The following is a 14,349-nucleotide window of genomic DNA, read 5'->3' on the forward strand; positions in this document are numbered from 1 at the left end:
TGTCAACTGTAGAACCCTCTGTTCCTCTTTCAAAAGTGTCTTTGTGTTTCTTGGAATGAGCTGGCTCTCTCCCTCCCAGCTGTCGGAAATGCAGGAGAACTTCATGGAAAGCAAGAGTGTCTATTGTTCCCTGGAAAGTGAGAGGTGAGCCCCCACCACGTGGTCCCTGTCACCACGCGCCCCCGCTGCAGAGAGTGCTGCGTGGGGCCTCCGGAACTGTCTGTCCCACGGGAGCTCTGGTTCCTGTTCCCGGAGGAGCAGGCCCTGCTGCCTTGGGAGGACCTTCCTCTCCTGGTTCTGTCTTGACTGACTATCACGTGACTTTGAAAGCAGTTCAGGGAGCTTGTTCTGGAAAAGTTGATGATAGCTTAGAAAGATCCATATACTAGAATAAGTTAACATAAGTTATGAAGGATAGGAGAAAGCAAGAAGCAAAAGAAACCAGAGATAGACACTAATAATGAGCTGAAGATTAGGTTGATATGCAAATATATACCATTATATAATTCAGTAGCTTTTTATATTGGCCAGGAACTCTAGAAAATATTGTTCAAATTTAGTGGCATTCTTGGTCCATGAAATCATTTAAGTGAGTGGCCACAATTTTTAATGGAATAGGATATGAAGGGCTAGAATAGAATGGGATAGGATAGAAAATATCAGAAGATATTGCACAAAGTAAGGATATTATTCACCAAATTGCATGTTAACAAATGCATGTGTGTATTTGTATCTTGAGTCATGATATAAAGTGTGTTTCTTACTGTGGCCATAGTAAAAGGAAAGTTTGAAAACCACTGACCTGCGGGTGTGCACAAATTTAGGACTGAGTTTTCTAGAAGCCAGTTGTAAGAGGAAAACATTATACAAATTTTGCTGGTCATTTCCTGCAGCTATGCACACACACAAAATTTTTTTTGCTATTCTTTACAAAGAGGAAAAATGAATAACATGCTAAACAAGCTCTTTGCAGAAGACTCTGGTAATTTAAGGCAGTTTCTTTCCACTTCACATAAGTGACAGCATTGCGCTACACTCCACAAGATGTCTGAAATTTATCCTATGTGTACTTTAGGTCCTGTCACGGCTCTTTACTATGTATGTCAGTGTTTTTATGACTGCTAAGTGGGAAACATGAGCTATTTATTAAAGTCTCATAAATAAACTTATTTTTGAAGCAAAATGTGCATACGTTCCATTAAAACATACAGTAAAATGAATGCATCCATTGCATTAAAAATGGGGGTTACTCCGGAAAATGGTTCCAGGAACTCTTAATGTGTTGCAACTAAGTATACAAGTCATCAGCATACTGCCTGATAAATTTTCACAAAGTACAAGCACGCATGTAGCCAGCCACCATTTACATCATGAAATTGAACATTGACGGGAAGAATAAACTGTCCCTCTTCCCCCTCAGTTTCTCCTCCCAAAGACTGAATTTTCCTGAATTCTAAAACTATGGATTAGTTTCACTTTTTTTGAGTTTTATGTAAGGGGCTCATGTAGAATGGACTCCTTATGTCTGCCTTGTTTTTGCTCAGTATTGTGTTTGTGAGGCATTCCGTCATTTGTGATTTATATTTCATTGTGGGCATATTTGCTTTCTACTGGATGATGAATATTTTGATTGTTTCCAGCTTGGCTATGAGAAGTACAGCTATAGACATTTTTGTATAGATCTTTTGGTGAACACGTGCATGCATTTCTGTTGAGTTTGAGGATGAAATTGCTGTTCATAAATATATATGTGTATATACATACACACATGTATAGATAGATATTCAGTTTCATGAGATATTATAGTGTCTCAGAGCCTGATCACACATGTGCCTGGAGATTCACCAGCGTCTCAGTAATAAGAACAAGCACTTTTCAATTGCTTTGTGTTCTTTTCAATTCCTTTGTCTTTATTTTGGAAAATTTGGAAAATATGGGTAAGTATACAGAATATATGGGCTTCCCTCATAGCTCAGTTGGTAAAGAATCTGTCTGCAATGCAGGAGACCCAAATTTGATCCCTGGGTCGGGAAGATCCCCTGGAGAAGGAAATAGCAGTACCCACCCCATACCCACTCCAGTGTTCTTGCCCAGAGAACCCCATGGACAGAGGAGCCTGGCAGGTTGCGGTCCATGGGGTCGCAAGAGTTGGATACTACTTAGCAACTAAACCACACACCACCACATTCAGAATAAAGGGCTTCCCAGGTGGTGCTGGTGGTAAAGAATCTGCCTGCCAATGCAGGAGATGGAAAAGATGCAGGTTCGATCCCTGGGTCAGGAAGATCCCCTGGAGGAGGGCATGGCAACCCACTCCAGTATTCTTGCCTGGAGAATCCCGTGGACAGAGGAGCCTGGTGGGCTACAGTCCATGGGGTTGCAAAGAGCCAGACACGAGTGAAGTAACTTACCATACAGAATAAAATTTGAATCCCAATAACCCCCACTCAAAGATGGCCACTTTAGCAATTAATTGTATATTATTTGAGCCCTTTGCCATTATAGATAACATTACATGAGCATCTTTGTCGCTGAGGCTTCATGTGTGTGAATGTGTGTGTGTGTATGTGTGTGTATAAATGATTATGAGTATATATCCATAATCGTTTATTTAAGATAAATTCAAAGAAGAAGTGCTGAATGAAAGAAGTGGAAGTGAAAAACTTCAGGCTTTTGATGCCCTCACTAACATTTTACTAGTTGGATGAGTGGCAAAGGGCACATAGTAAGTGTGTGAATGTCAAAGGTAAGAAAGAATGGTCTTAAGAGAGAATATTCTGGCACCAGAGGACTGGCAAGAAAGCCTCTAAGGATTCTCCTAGATGATGATTCTGTAGCCCTTGTTCACTTTTTTCCTTTTAGAAAGAGGAAATAGTTTTTAATCTTTTAAGAAATAGATATCTGGGGGGTAGCTGCCACTGAATTTGGAGGCATGTAGCCTCTTACTATTTGTCTTTATAGTTAATTGCATTGCTCCAATTCCAACTGTGTATACTTGGTCAAAAGTATCATTACAAAGTTCGCTCTGGTCTGTAATCCGGACAGAGATCCTCAACACCCAGTTCTGCTGTTGCTCCTTCGTGAGTAGTGGTTTTCCTGCCAGGTTTTGTTTGCAGATCCCCTGGGGGTGGTTTTCCAGAGGGATGAATGCCATCTTTGTTCAAAGGGGCAGGAGAGAGAATAATCGAATTCTACCTAAGAGAGGAGACAGTAAGCCGATCCTGCGTTTCCATTGCTGTTGGAAAAAGAACGGTAAATGACAGCAAAATTGAATAGCTCGATACCTGCGCGGCACAAATGACCCAGCGGAAGAGATGTGCTGAGAAGGAGAGTGGGGATTTGATCTCTGCCTTTCAGTGTTCACTCATTGTCAACCACCAAGTACAAAAATTGGCTCAGCAAACCTTAGTTTCATCCAGGATACTAGACAGAGAGCCAAGAGATTTTTTTTTTCCCTGCTAAGTTGCCCAGGATTGATCTTTTGTGGATATGTTTACGTTGGTGAACAAAGCCGGGTACTTTACTTTGCTACAGTAGTGTCTTTTAAACTGTGGGTTGGGCCCTATTTGTGGGTGAGGAAGTCAATTTAGTAGGTTATTAGTGATTTTTCTTTAATGAAATAGTATATTATAAAGAATAGGATAGTGTTAATGAAATAGAAAATATCCAAATACGTCTCATGAGCAAGAACATGATTTTAGGGACCTTTTGTTTTAGTTAGATATGCATGTGCGTGTGCATGCTAAGCCGCCTCAGTCGTGTCTGACTCTTTTCTGTCCGAGGGACTGTAGCCCACCAGGCTCCTGTGTCCGTGGATTCTCCAGGCAAGAATACTGGAGTGGACTGCCATGCCCTCCTCCAGGGGGTCTTCCTGACCCGGGGACTGAACCTGCGTCTCTTACATTTCCTGCATTGGCAGGCAGGTTCTTTACCACTAGTGACACCTGGGATACATCTAAATATACAGGCATGTGTTATAGGTATAAGACAAACTTCTTATTGTGGATCATGATCAAATAATTACTGCTGGGGGTTTTCTACATTAGAGATTTTTTTCTTTTCTTTTTCTTGGAATATTTTTATATATACACAAGTTTCTAAAAGATGTGTCTTTGGAATTGAAGAGATTAAACTATGGGGTTTGGGGTTGAAGGGAGCAGGGAGTCTTCCTGTTCATATAGATAGCAATTACCTTCATGTTGCTCAAAAGTACAAGTAGAAAAAGCTTGGCTTATCTGAATCTGTCATTATTATGGTCCCATATAGAAGGCAACTGATGATGACACCTCAAATGTCATATGGAAAAGGCCCCAAATTAGAAAACTGCTCTAGTGACTTTCAAATAGCAACCAACTCATCACACTTTGATAGAAGGATGGCTTGTGGTAATATTACATGCCTACTTGCCCAAGACTTCAGCAGACAGTGGGATCACTAACGGTTGATTATGATGACATGTGCTAATTTTCAACTTTTACTATGATTATTTAATAATAGAGTAAGTTTTCATGCATACCAAAATTTTCCCCCTAATTCAGCTTCATTCAAATCTATATTTAATTGCTTTGAGTTAACATTGAGTGAACTCATGAACTTGAATAAGATCTAGCAGGTGACCTGATTGTGTGTAAGTTTCCCATATGTGGGAAATATGCATATAAGTATGTATATGCAGAGCCTATGAGTATTAATACCTCATGCTAAGTACATCCATTCACTGGTGCTTCATCTTTATGAAACCAAAGAAAGTGAATGCTGTAAATAAAGATGGTCACTCTAGAAAAAGACAGTGGCTGCCTCGGAAGGGAGCTAGTTGAGAGGGGTTTGGAGATTGTGTTTGGATTCGGCAGGACGGAGTTTGCATTCGATTAGTAATATCTGTGATGACATGGGAAGGGGACCACGGTGATGCCCATGCCTTGTGTTTATCTTGGAAATTTTTAACTTAGGAACTCTTTAAGGTATCTTGGAAACATGAGTTGCTTCCTCCATTTCATAGGGAGCAGAAAGGAACAGCAGGTGGAAATAGCCCAGAATTAAACCTTTTATTTATTTTCTCTGTTCCCTTTTTTAAAAAAATTATAGTTGATTTGCAATATCATATCCGTTTCAGGTGTGCAACACAGTGATTCAGTATTTTTATACATTATACTTCATTTACAGAATCAAACCTTGTAGCATCTCTCACCCGTTTCATTTCTCTTCCTATTCATCTGTTAATAGATTATTTGAGTTAATGCCTTACGAATGTTTATGCTGTTTGCCCCTTTCCATTCCCCTTGCCACTGCTGCAGTTTTGACCCTGCTGTCCAGATCATGCCCTGCTTCTGGCGTTTACAGTGTTTGATAAGGTCAAGGATCATGGGCTCCGTTGAAAACCATGTGAAAGCTCTGTCCCATTTCTAGGAAAACTGAATGTCTACACAGACTCCTGTCAATGTGTTCAAGAAGGTTGTGAGCTCCCCGAGGTCTGTGCTGACTTACAAATCCCTCATCTGTTTCTCTCCCTCCCACCTACCCCACAAGGTTTTATCAGAGTAATATTTCTAACACATGATTTGGGTCATATTGCTCTCTGCTCAGAACCAATTCATTTCCCCACTGCCTTCAGAACAGAAAGAAGTCAAATCTGCTTGGATTGGACTCCAAGCTCTTTTTTTTAATCAAAATGTATTTGGCATATAACGCTGTGTAAATTTAAGGTGTGTAGAATTACACATTGACACATTTATATATAGTAAGATGATTACTATTGTAGGGGTAATTAGCACCTGTTACATCACATAATTGGAGGAGGAAATGGCAACTCACTCCAGTATTGCCTGGAAAATCTCACGGACAGAAGAGCCTGGCGGGCTACAGTCCATGGGGTCACACCGAGTAACTGAGCATGCACATGCATCACATAATTATCCTTTCTTTTCAGTGGTCCCAGCTCTTTCACGTTCTCGCCTTTGCAGCTTTTTTGCCTGTCCTCCTCCCCTGCGTCTTCCTCCCAAGTATACAACCTCTCCGTCTAACTGGAACGCTTGCTCCCTCCCTCCACGGCTGGTGCCCTTTTCTCCCACGGCTGCTGCTCCCTGAACATCCTTTTCGGTCTGTTCAGGCCCTTTGTAACCTTCAAGCCCAGTATCTGTTCTGACTGTCAGATATTCCTGCAGATGGAGCTGTCTGTACCAGTGAATGCCTTGTGTAGTGTCCTGTCCATCACAGGGGGTCCCAGGTGTGACTGAGAGACTGCCTCCTGAGGGTAGGATCTGAACTGGGGGACAAGAGGGATAACAAGCCTAAGGAATTGATTTTTTGCTAGACTTCATGCATTTATTCCCTTTTTATAATTATGCGATAAGCAATAAGAAAGGAACTGAGAAGGCTTACTAACAGATGCAAATGAAAGGTATGAAGCATATGAGAAGTGAGTTGTTGGAATTTGAATTTATAGGTCAAACAAACAAATAAAAAAGCAGGCTGTCCTCGTTCCTGGACATCTGCGGCCGGCTGAGTGGTTCTGAGCATCTTGGGTGCTCTCCTGTCGGGGGGGCTTGGCTGCTCTAGGCTGGTCTAGAATGGTCTTGGGTGAGGCATGAGTCAACTCCATTCTGTGTTTCTCAGGCATGACAGGCTAGCCCCGGTGCGTTCTCATGGCAGTTACAGAGAAGCAAAGAAAAGACATAAACGTAGCAAGAACTTTTCCAGACTTCTCCATGCGGCATACTTGCTAACATGCCATTGGCTGAAGCAAGTCACATGACCGAAATCCAACTTAAAGGAGGCAGGCCTGAGACTCTTGGGAAGAGGAGCTGCAAGGGGCAGGGAGGGCTGAGGATGCGCGGTGAATGCAATGGAGTTGGTCAGCATCAGGCTCTGTGGGATCAGACAAGAGACCTGAGACCCAAAGGCAGAGAGGTAGATGACATTCATTTTTTGCTGTAAGAAAAACCCTTTTTAAATGAAAACTTTGCAATAAAATACACATTATGTATTCTCTAGTTCACTCGTTAGGGTTCATTTGTACATAGTTACAGGCTAAAAAAAAAAATAGACCAAGTAAAGAGTCGTTTATAAATAACATATTAATAAACCAAGTTAAAGGAGCTTTATTTATCCTTTAACCTTCAATTTGCATTAATTGGGAGCAGTCACGGGAAATGGTGCCAACCTTACCTCAGGTCAGATGGCTTAACAAAATGAACTGTTTCATGCCCAGAAATAAACGTCTTCCAAACATAAATATGAATCAGTTATAAAACGGAATCTTTTGGAAGTACAAAATAACCACACTGCTAATATATTTGTGTCCCAATTGAAAGCGTGTCAAGAACACACATTCTAGGCTAAAGTTGTCCCAAGGAGTGATTCTCATTTTTGCTTTGAATCTGTATAAACAAACCGGGATGCCTTCTTTAGCCATGAGCAAATCCACAGCTCCCCGTTTTCTGAAGAGCAGAAGAATTAAAGATGGGGCTGTTTAAGTTGGAAGGGTCTGGGGCTTGACCTTGCTACTTTAAATTTCCTTCATCACTAGGAAATTGCTTTGAATTTGTCTGCTTGGAGAAGTCTAATTTGGTTTGTTCTTGGTTTGAGCCACACCATGAAGGAGATGCTGTCCGTTTGTATCATAGCAAAACTTGGAAGCCGCCTCAGTGACACTGTTTTCTAGTTTTCCTCACTGCTGTTTTCATCTTTAAACCTGAGCTTGTTCTCGGTAATTCAGAATGAGACCCCTGACGTCTTACTGCCTGAGTGAGAGTCCCAGCTAGTCTCTTTTTCACAGTTTGCCTTTGGGCAAAAATTTAAACCTTTCTCTGCCTCTCTTTTCCTCATGGGAACAACGGGGTTATTAATAATGCCTACCTCATACAAGCATTGTGAGGATTAAATTAATGAAATTAGGTGAGAACATTAGCGAACCCAGCCCACAAAATGTGCTTAAGAAGCGTTATACATTAAACTGCTTATTATTATTATTAACTATTGAGAATGTTTAGGTTGTTTTCGCTGACTCAGGTTTCACACATATTCTTTAAAATCCAAGTCAGATATATACCCTCAAAAAATAAGTTGAGATTCAGTATTCTTTTCATACGAAGGCAAAGTTTGTTTTTAGGTGTTAGTGTTGAAGGGAGTGGTTGAAACGTGGTGTGTCTACTCACACTTAAAGCCACAGGGGTTACAAACACAAACTTCTTCCCGCCTTGTCCGCTCCTTAATATTGTTTGCAAAGGGAAGAAGATTTATAATAAGCAGATGAATTGTTAGCAGACGTTTTGCCTGTTAGCACACCTAGTGTTCACTCTGCATGGAGCCAGGGTATAGAAGAAAGAGCAGCATCTTGAGAAGCTGAGTGGAGTTGCGGAGAAAACGTGCACACGCACACCCGCATATGCACACTCACATAAGCAGCACACAGTTTGACGGCATGGCGGCGGCTTTGATGGTACCAGGTGGAAGGGCAGTGAGCTAAGACTGAGCTCAGACTTGGTGCTCTCAACATGGTCAAATCACACACATGACACTGGGTCCAACTGCCGGACGGCAGATGCATGTACATAGATGCACATCGTACACGTGAGTTACGAACACGCCAACACTGTTCCTTGTCCTGGCTAGTCATATTGTAAGTGTTTAAAGAAAAAAAAAAGCCTACTGGAAAGATACAAACTGGTGACCTGACCTTGGAGCAGGTCGTCAAGGAGATGATACCTATGTTCCATTTTGTTTGCTTTTTTAAAAAGAGCCGATAATAACAAAATGTTGTCTGTGGTCCGTTCTGGGTAGAGGGGACTCAGATGTTTGTCTTGCCCTCACCAACCTCTGCGTCCCCCTGATTTCTAAGCTCCTCACGGCAGCCACAGTCATGGGACCACAGTCACTGAAAGAGCAGCCCCTCGCTTGCTGTGCAGACAGGCACTTGGAGGCGTCATCTCTTGCGGGAGCAAATGCCCTGGTTTCTCTTTCATCTGTTTAGAAGACCCGGGGGACGTGTCCCCAGCATCACCGCACTTGCCACCACCGAGCATCTCCGTGGGGTCCTCTTGGACCCCCCCACCGCCGACTCACAGGGGTTCGGCCGCAGCTGGGGCGTGTTAGGACCTACCCTGGGGATCATCCTCTGACACCCAGCTGGACAGTGTTTAGCACAGAAGTTCTAAATTGTTTAAGATTCACATTTGCCTTTTAGACCTCTTCCAAGGCCGGGGACCCTGTGCATAAGAAAGTAGGTTCTTGGGACTCAGAAGCCCTGTCCCATCCCATAATGTATTATTAGAATCCTTGTGTTAAAGTCCTTTTCTCTGAAACTGGCTCCTCTTTGGAGTGGGATTTTATCTAAGTCTATTTGCATGTATTCAAAATCAGAGACAGCTCTGAAACCAGACCCTATTCAAACATAGAAAGAACAGTGGCAGATTAAGCAAATGTTGGGGAACTTTAAAAAAAAACAAACAAAAAACACTTTTATTTATCTTCTTGTGTTTCTCTTTTTCCAGATCTGCAGTCTCCTTCCCACTGGCCGTCCTGCCTGGGTGCCAAGTTCCACACGGGGTTTCATGGATCGGCAGGTCAGATGTTACACTTGTTTGCAGATTGGTGATTTTATGATTGTCACTTTGCAGCATTCTGGGAGTGATCTTCTCGTTTATGCATTGCTGGTGTTGTTATTTAAGATAGTTTTGAACTCTGTAGGTATTAAGGAGAAACACAAAGCATTCAGCAGGTTAAAAATAAACATGATGGAGAAAAGGATGCTTCAAATTCACTTGGGGAGAAAAAGTAATAATTGGGCACAGAGAGAAAGGAGCCCACTTGTCATTTGTTATGTGAAAAAACGCTGAATGGAGAACCAGAGTTCCCTCCGACCTCTCTTCCTTGAGTGCTAAAGAAGGCAGAAGGATCGCATCTCTACCCTGGGTTGGAGCGAGCCAGGTAGACTAGAGCAACCTTGCAGTGAAGACCCGCAGCCTCCCTTCGGGCCCTGAAGTCGAGAAATATTTGGAATGCTAGGATGTCATTTGGAACCCAGTTTGTTGACATTATTATAACAACGGTTTCAGTTTGTCTCCGCAGTTAAGATTGTGTCAGCACTTTCCTTTCTGTATTTATTATTTTTAGCAGTTTAAAAGCTAACCAGGAAAGATGGCTTTCTGGCGGCGAGGTGACATTCCGGCGGGGCCGGGGTCTGCGGCGTCTGGACAGCCCTGGCTGGCGGCGGAGCCGGGCCCTCTGAATGCGGTCTTTGTGCCTGCCATCGCCAGCGCCTCTGGCCTATTGTCCGGCTCCCTGGGTTGGGGTGGCGCTATCTGATTGTCGCCGGTGCTAATGTTACAGAGCTCGGGGCCCTGGCCTCCCCGGGGCCCCTCCTCGGGCTGCCGCTGTCTCCCAGCCTTCCCTCCAGGGGGCCAGTCCCGGCTCTCATATCAGAAACACGATTTGTAATTTATAGAAGGTTCCAGGGAGAGGGATCGGTAAGAATCGGCTAGACCTGCACTTCTCCAACTTTTTAAATTTTTTTTTTTTTTGCAAAGATCACTTGAATGCAGTCTTCCAGTGAAACGCAATTTGTAAGATACGGAAAAGTACAGCTGTTCCGTTGGGAGGAGGGAAGCCTGCGCTTCTGCCTGCATGCCACCCACCTGCAATGAAGGTGACCTCTCAGGCCCCCAGGAAGCCTCAGAGGACTTGCCCACTGTTTTCACGGGGCAGGCCCCTCAATTTGCAGATAAGGAAGCCAAGGGGTGTTTTATAGATGCTTAAAACATGAGACATCCATCACTTAAAAACTACACTGTGTTCATCCATTTTTACCTTGTTCTGAAAAAGGCACAGCTATTCTGTGGTGATAGCAATCAAAATAGTGGCTACTTTGGGGAGAGAGCAGCTTGGCTAGGCAGGGGCACAGGGAATTTTCTGGGGTGATAGAAATGTCTGTCTTCATAGACGTGTGTGCTGCATGGCATTTGTCAACCCGCTTCCTTTTTGCTATACATAAAATCTATGCTATACATAAAATTACACAAATGAAAGCAACAGAGGAAAACAAAGAAAAAAAGCTAGCTGAGAGCAAAAGAATTACTGAGAACTTCCTGAAATACTGGAAATATTGATGGTCTTTCTTAAAGCCGTGTGCACCCTTTGTTGAGTGGGGTTTATAGTCATTATGCAAAGTTGGAGAAGACAAGAGGCCACACTGCTTTTCCAACACTTTCTTTGTTCAATAATTTCCAAAACTAGGAAAAAAAAAAATCTCAGAGAATTTCAGGCAACAGAACCCCTGAATACCTTCTGGCCCGTAATGCTGCTAAAGGAGAATGTAGGGGATTTCTGGGGTGGAGGTCCCAAGTACAATACTTGATTCATGCATTTCTTGGACATGGACTGTGGATAATGCTCGGGAAATTGTCCGTAATTTTTTAACCTCTGCTCTTTCATCTGAATACTCTTTTGGGACCTGTGAAATGTAAGATTCCTTCTTCTGTATCTTTTCAGAGTAGAACTTCTGGTGACAGGTTGGAATTCCGGCCTTTAGTGACCTGAATAAAGCATCCTTTAAAATGGACATTTCTCCCCCAGAAATACTTGGAGCCAAATCTATTTGAGTTTTTCTGTTTGTGTGTTTTAGAAAGTCCGGCAGTAACGTGGAAGGTTATCATTTGGGTTGAAACACTTGCTGGTGTCCTGGGCCCAGGCAGATCAGACCCTGATCTGGGTCTGATCAGGGTGGCCAGGCCTGCCAGTTAGAGCTTGATGAGAAAGCTGGACTGAGAAGAGCCAGGAGGGGGTTTTAAGCAGTGTCGAACGATGGTGAGAGAGGGTCACAGGAGGCAGAGGCAGCGAGGATTTAAAGGCACGGTATAGTTCCAGGTCCCGGTACACCCGAATCCACAGATGCCCAAGGCCCTCAAGTCAACATGATGCAGCACAGTGGACCCTCCTTATCCCTGGGCTCCGCATCTGTGGGTTCAGCTGATCTCAGAGTGGTCCAGGGGGTTCATTGTATCCCGTGTTCCCACCTCTGAGGCTGTGTGGCTTTTCTTCAGGAAAAAACAAACTGCTCCTTCAGTGACTTCCCAGCAAAGGGCCATGATCTAGTTCATTCACAAGATGCATCCACAGGACCAAAAATTTAGTTCACTCTTGGAGCTATGGCAAAGCTGAATCATTCGTCAAAGAACATTTTAAATAACATTTTAGAAACCCACACATACTGCACTCTGCCTGCACGGACACGCAAATGTTCTCATCAAATCAAATTTAATTCAGCAAGATTTGTATCCAGCCAATTTAGGTTAATGTGCATAAGAGCAGAAATGAAATTGCAGGATGGAAGAGTCTGAGCAGAATTTGCTTTTTTGCAATTCAGTGCCATTTAAAAGGAGCTGTTTCTTCAAGTCATTCATTACGAGTCAATTTATCCAAATGGCAAATACCAAGAATTGTGTGACTTCTCCATTCCAGGGACTTGGGACAAGTGATTTCCCCCAGGGCCAACGTTCTTGAAATCTTTGTGTGTATGTATGTATGTGTGCATTTATCTACAGGGCCAGGGGTGTTTGGAAAATGCAACATATGTTTACTCAGATTTCAGTTATGCATAAGAATGAGAGTACAATGTCAACAACTGAAGTCCGGTTGGTTGATATTTTTTCCCACTGACTTTTGAAAATTAGCAACCTGAACCTTTTCAACCCCTAAATGGCTGACGAGGGCTGTGAACAAGTGGGAACACAACCTGATTTGAATTTTATCTCCTTCTCCCTCCCTCAATTATTTTCTCTACTGATGCTTTTGGGCCAGTAACAACTAAGAAACTGGGTGAAAGAAAGCAGCAAAGCCTTTAATATGCATATTCTTCTTCTCAATTTCCAGACAAGGTAACTGAGGGGGAGGCATGAGGAGCAATGCTGAGGATGTCGGAGCGGTAGGCCTGGGCTCAAATGCAGACCTTTCTCTCTGTAAGCTCTTGTCTCAAGAAGATCTGGTACTCAGTGACAAAACAGAGGGGCGGAATGGATTGGAAAATGACAGGGGTGGCAGAGGGAGAGGACACATGTATACCCATGGCTGATTTGTGTTGATGTGTGGCAAAAACCAACACCATCTTGTAAAGCAATTATCCTCCAATTAAAAAATAAATAAAATTTTTAAAGAAGAAGAAAAAACTGATCAGCATATAAAACTGGCCAGAGCAGAGAAATAGCTAGAATTGGAGAGAGAATAAACTACTATTTTGGGCCTGCCTATCACCGAAAATCTTAAATAACAGTGAAAACACACAAAATTTATTTTTCTCTCCAGGGTAGTTGGGGTGGTTCTGTTATCATCAGGGACTCAGGTACCTTCTATCTTTCTGTATTTCTGTTCTCAAGCATATGACTTTATCTTCAGGGTTACCTCCTGGGTCAACATGGCTGCTAGATCTCTAGCCCTCACACGTAAATTCAAGGCAGCAGGCAAGATGGGAAGAGCGGGGCAAAAGGCACCCAATACCAGCTGGTTTTCCTCTCTAGGAGACTTTCTCTGAATTTCCCCTCACGGTTTCTGCCTGCAGTCTCATCTGCTAACTCCTGGTTGCAAAAGAATCTGAAAAATGTAGCTGGAAAACGTACTTTGCGTCCGCAAGTAACGTGAGATCTGGTTGTAAAGGAATGGGATGGAAGCACCTAGAAGACTGGTCACAATCAGGCAGCTGTTAAAGGCTTTTCTGTTCTGGAGAGGCACGGCCAAGGTGGAGCTTTGGAGGAGCTGATTTTGCAGCCAACTGGACGCAGTGGAGGCCTCCAGTCTGTAGTGAAGAGCTTTGTGTTACTGAGGAGGCATTAGGATCAGGAGACACCGGTGTGATGGAATTTGTGAAGAGTGCATTGACCAAGGAGATTGTATTCTTTTATTAGCCATGCAGTTCAAAACTGCATTTCAACAAACACACATACGCACACGTTTGTGAGGTATGTGGATGTGTGTAAAAATACATTATATTCATATTCATAAACATGTGTATATATGAATATGCGTGTGTGTACGTTACTGCTGCTGCTGAGTCACTCAGTCGTGTCCGACTCTTTGCGACCCCATGGCCTGTAGCCCACCAGGCTCCTCTGTCCATGGGATTCTCCAGGCAAGAATGCTGGAGTGGGTTGCCATGCCCTCCCTCAGGGGGTCTTCCCGACCCAGGGATCAAACCCAGGTCTCCTGCATTGCAGGCAGTTTCTTTACCCCTGAGCCACCAGGGAAGCCCATGTATGTGCATATATATGAATAAATATATATATATATGGGCATATATATTATATGCACACACACACACGTATATATATGGATGGAAACCCAGGAAAGACATTTAGCTACATTTCC

General features: G+C 43.1%; 1 protein-coding gene across 9 annotated transcripts in view; it reads left to right on the plus strand.

The window, feature by feature from the left end:
• The window catches only part of THRB (thyroid hormone receptor beta), a 407,560-nt gene that overhangs the window by 171,726 nt on the left and 221,485 nt on the right, over positions 1-14,349 (plus strand). For all 9 annotated transcript variants that reach the window (XM_065947527.1, XM_065947531.1, XM_065947530.1 and 6 more), the window contains one exon: positions 9,489-9,560. The gene's annotated coding sequence lies outside the window, so the exon portion shown is untranslated. The remainder of the gene's footprint in view (positions 1-9,488; positions 9,561-14,349) is intronic.

Source organism: Muntiacus reevesi, chromosome 10 (assembly GCF_963930625.1).
Source record: "Muntiacus reevesi chromosome 10, mMunRee1.1, whole genome shotgun sequence".
Taxonomy (NCBI): domain Eukaryota; kingdom Metazoa; phylum Chordata; class Mammalia; order Artiodactyla; family Cervidae; genus Muntiacus; species Muntiacus reevesi.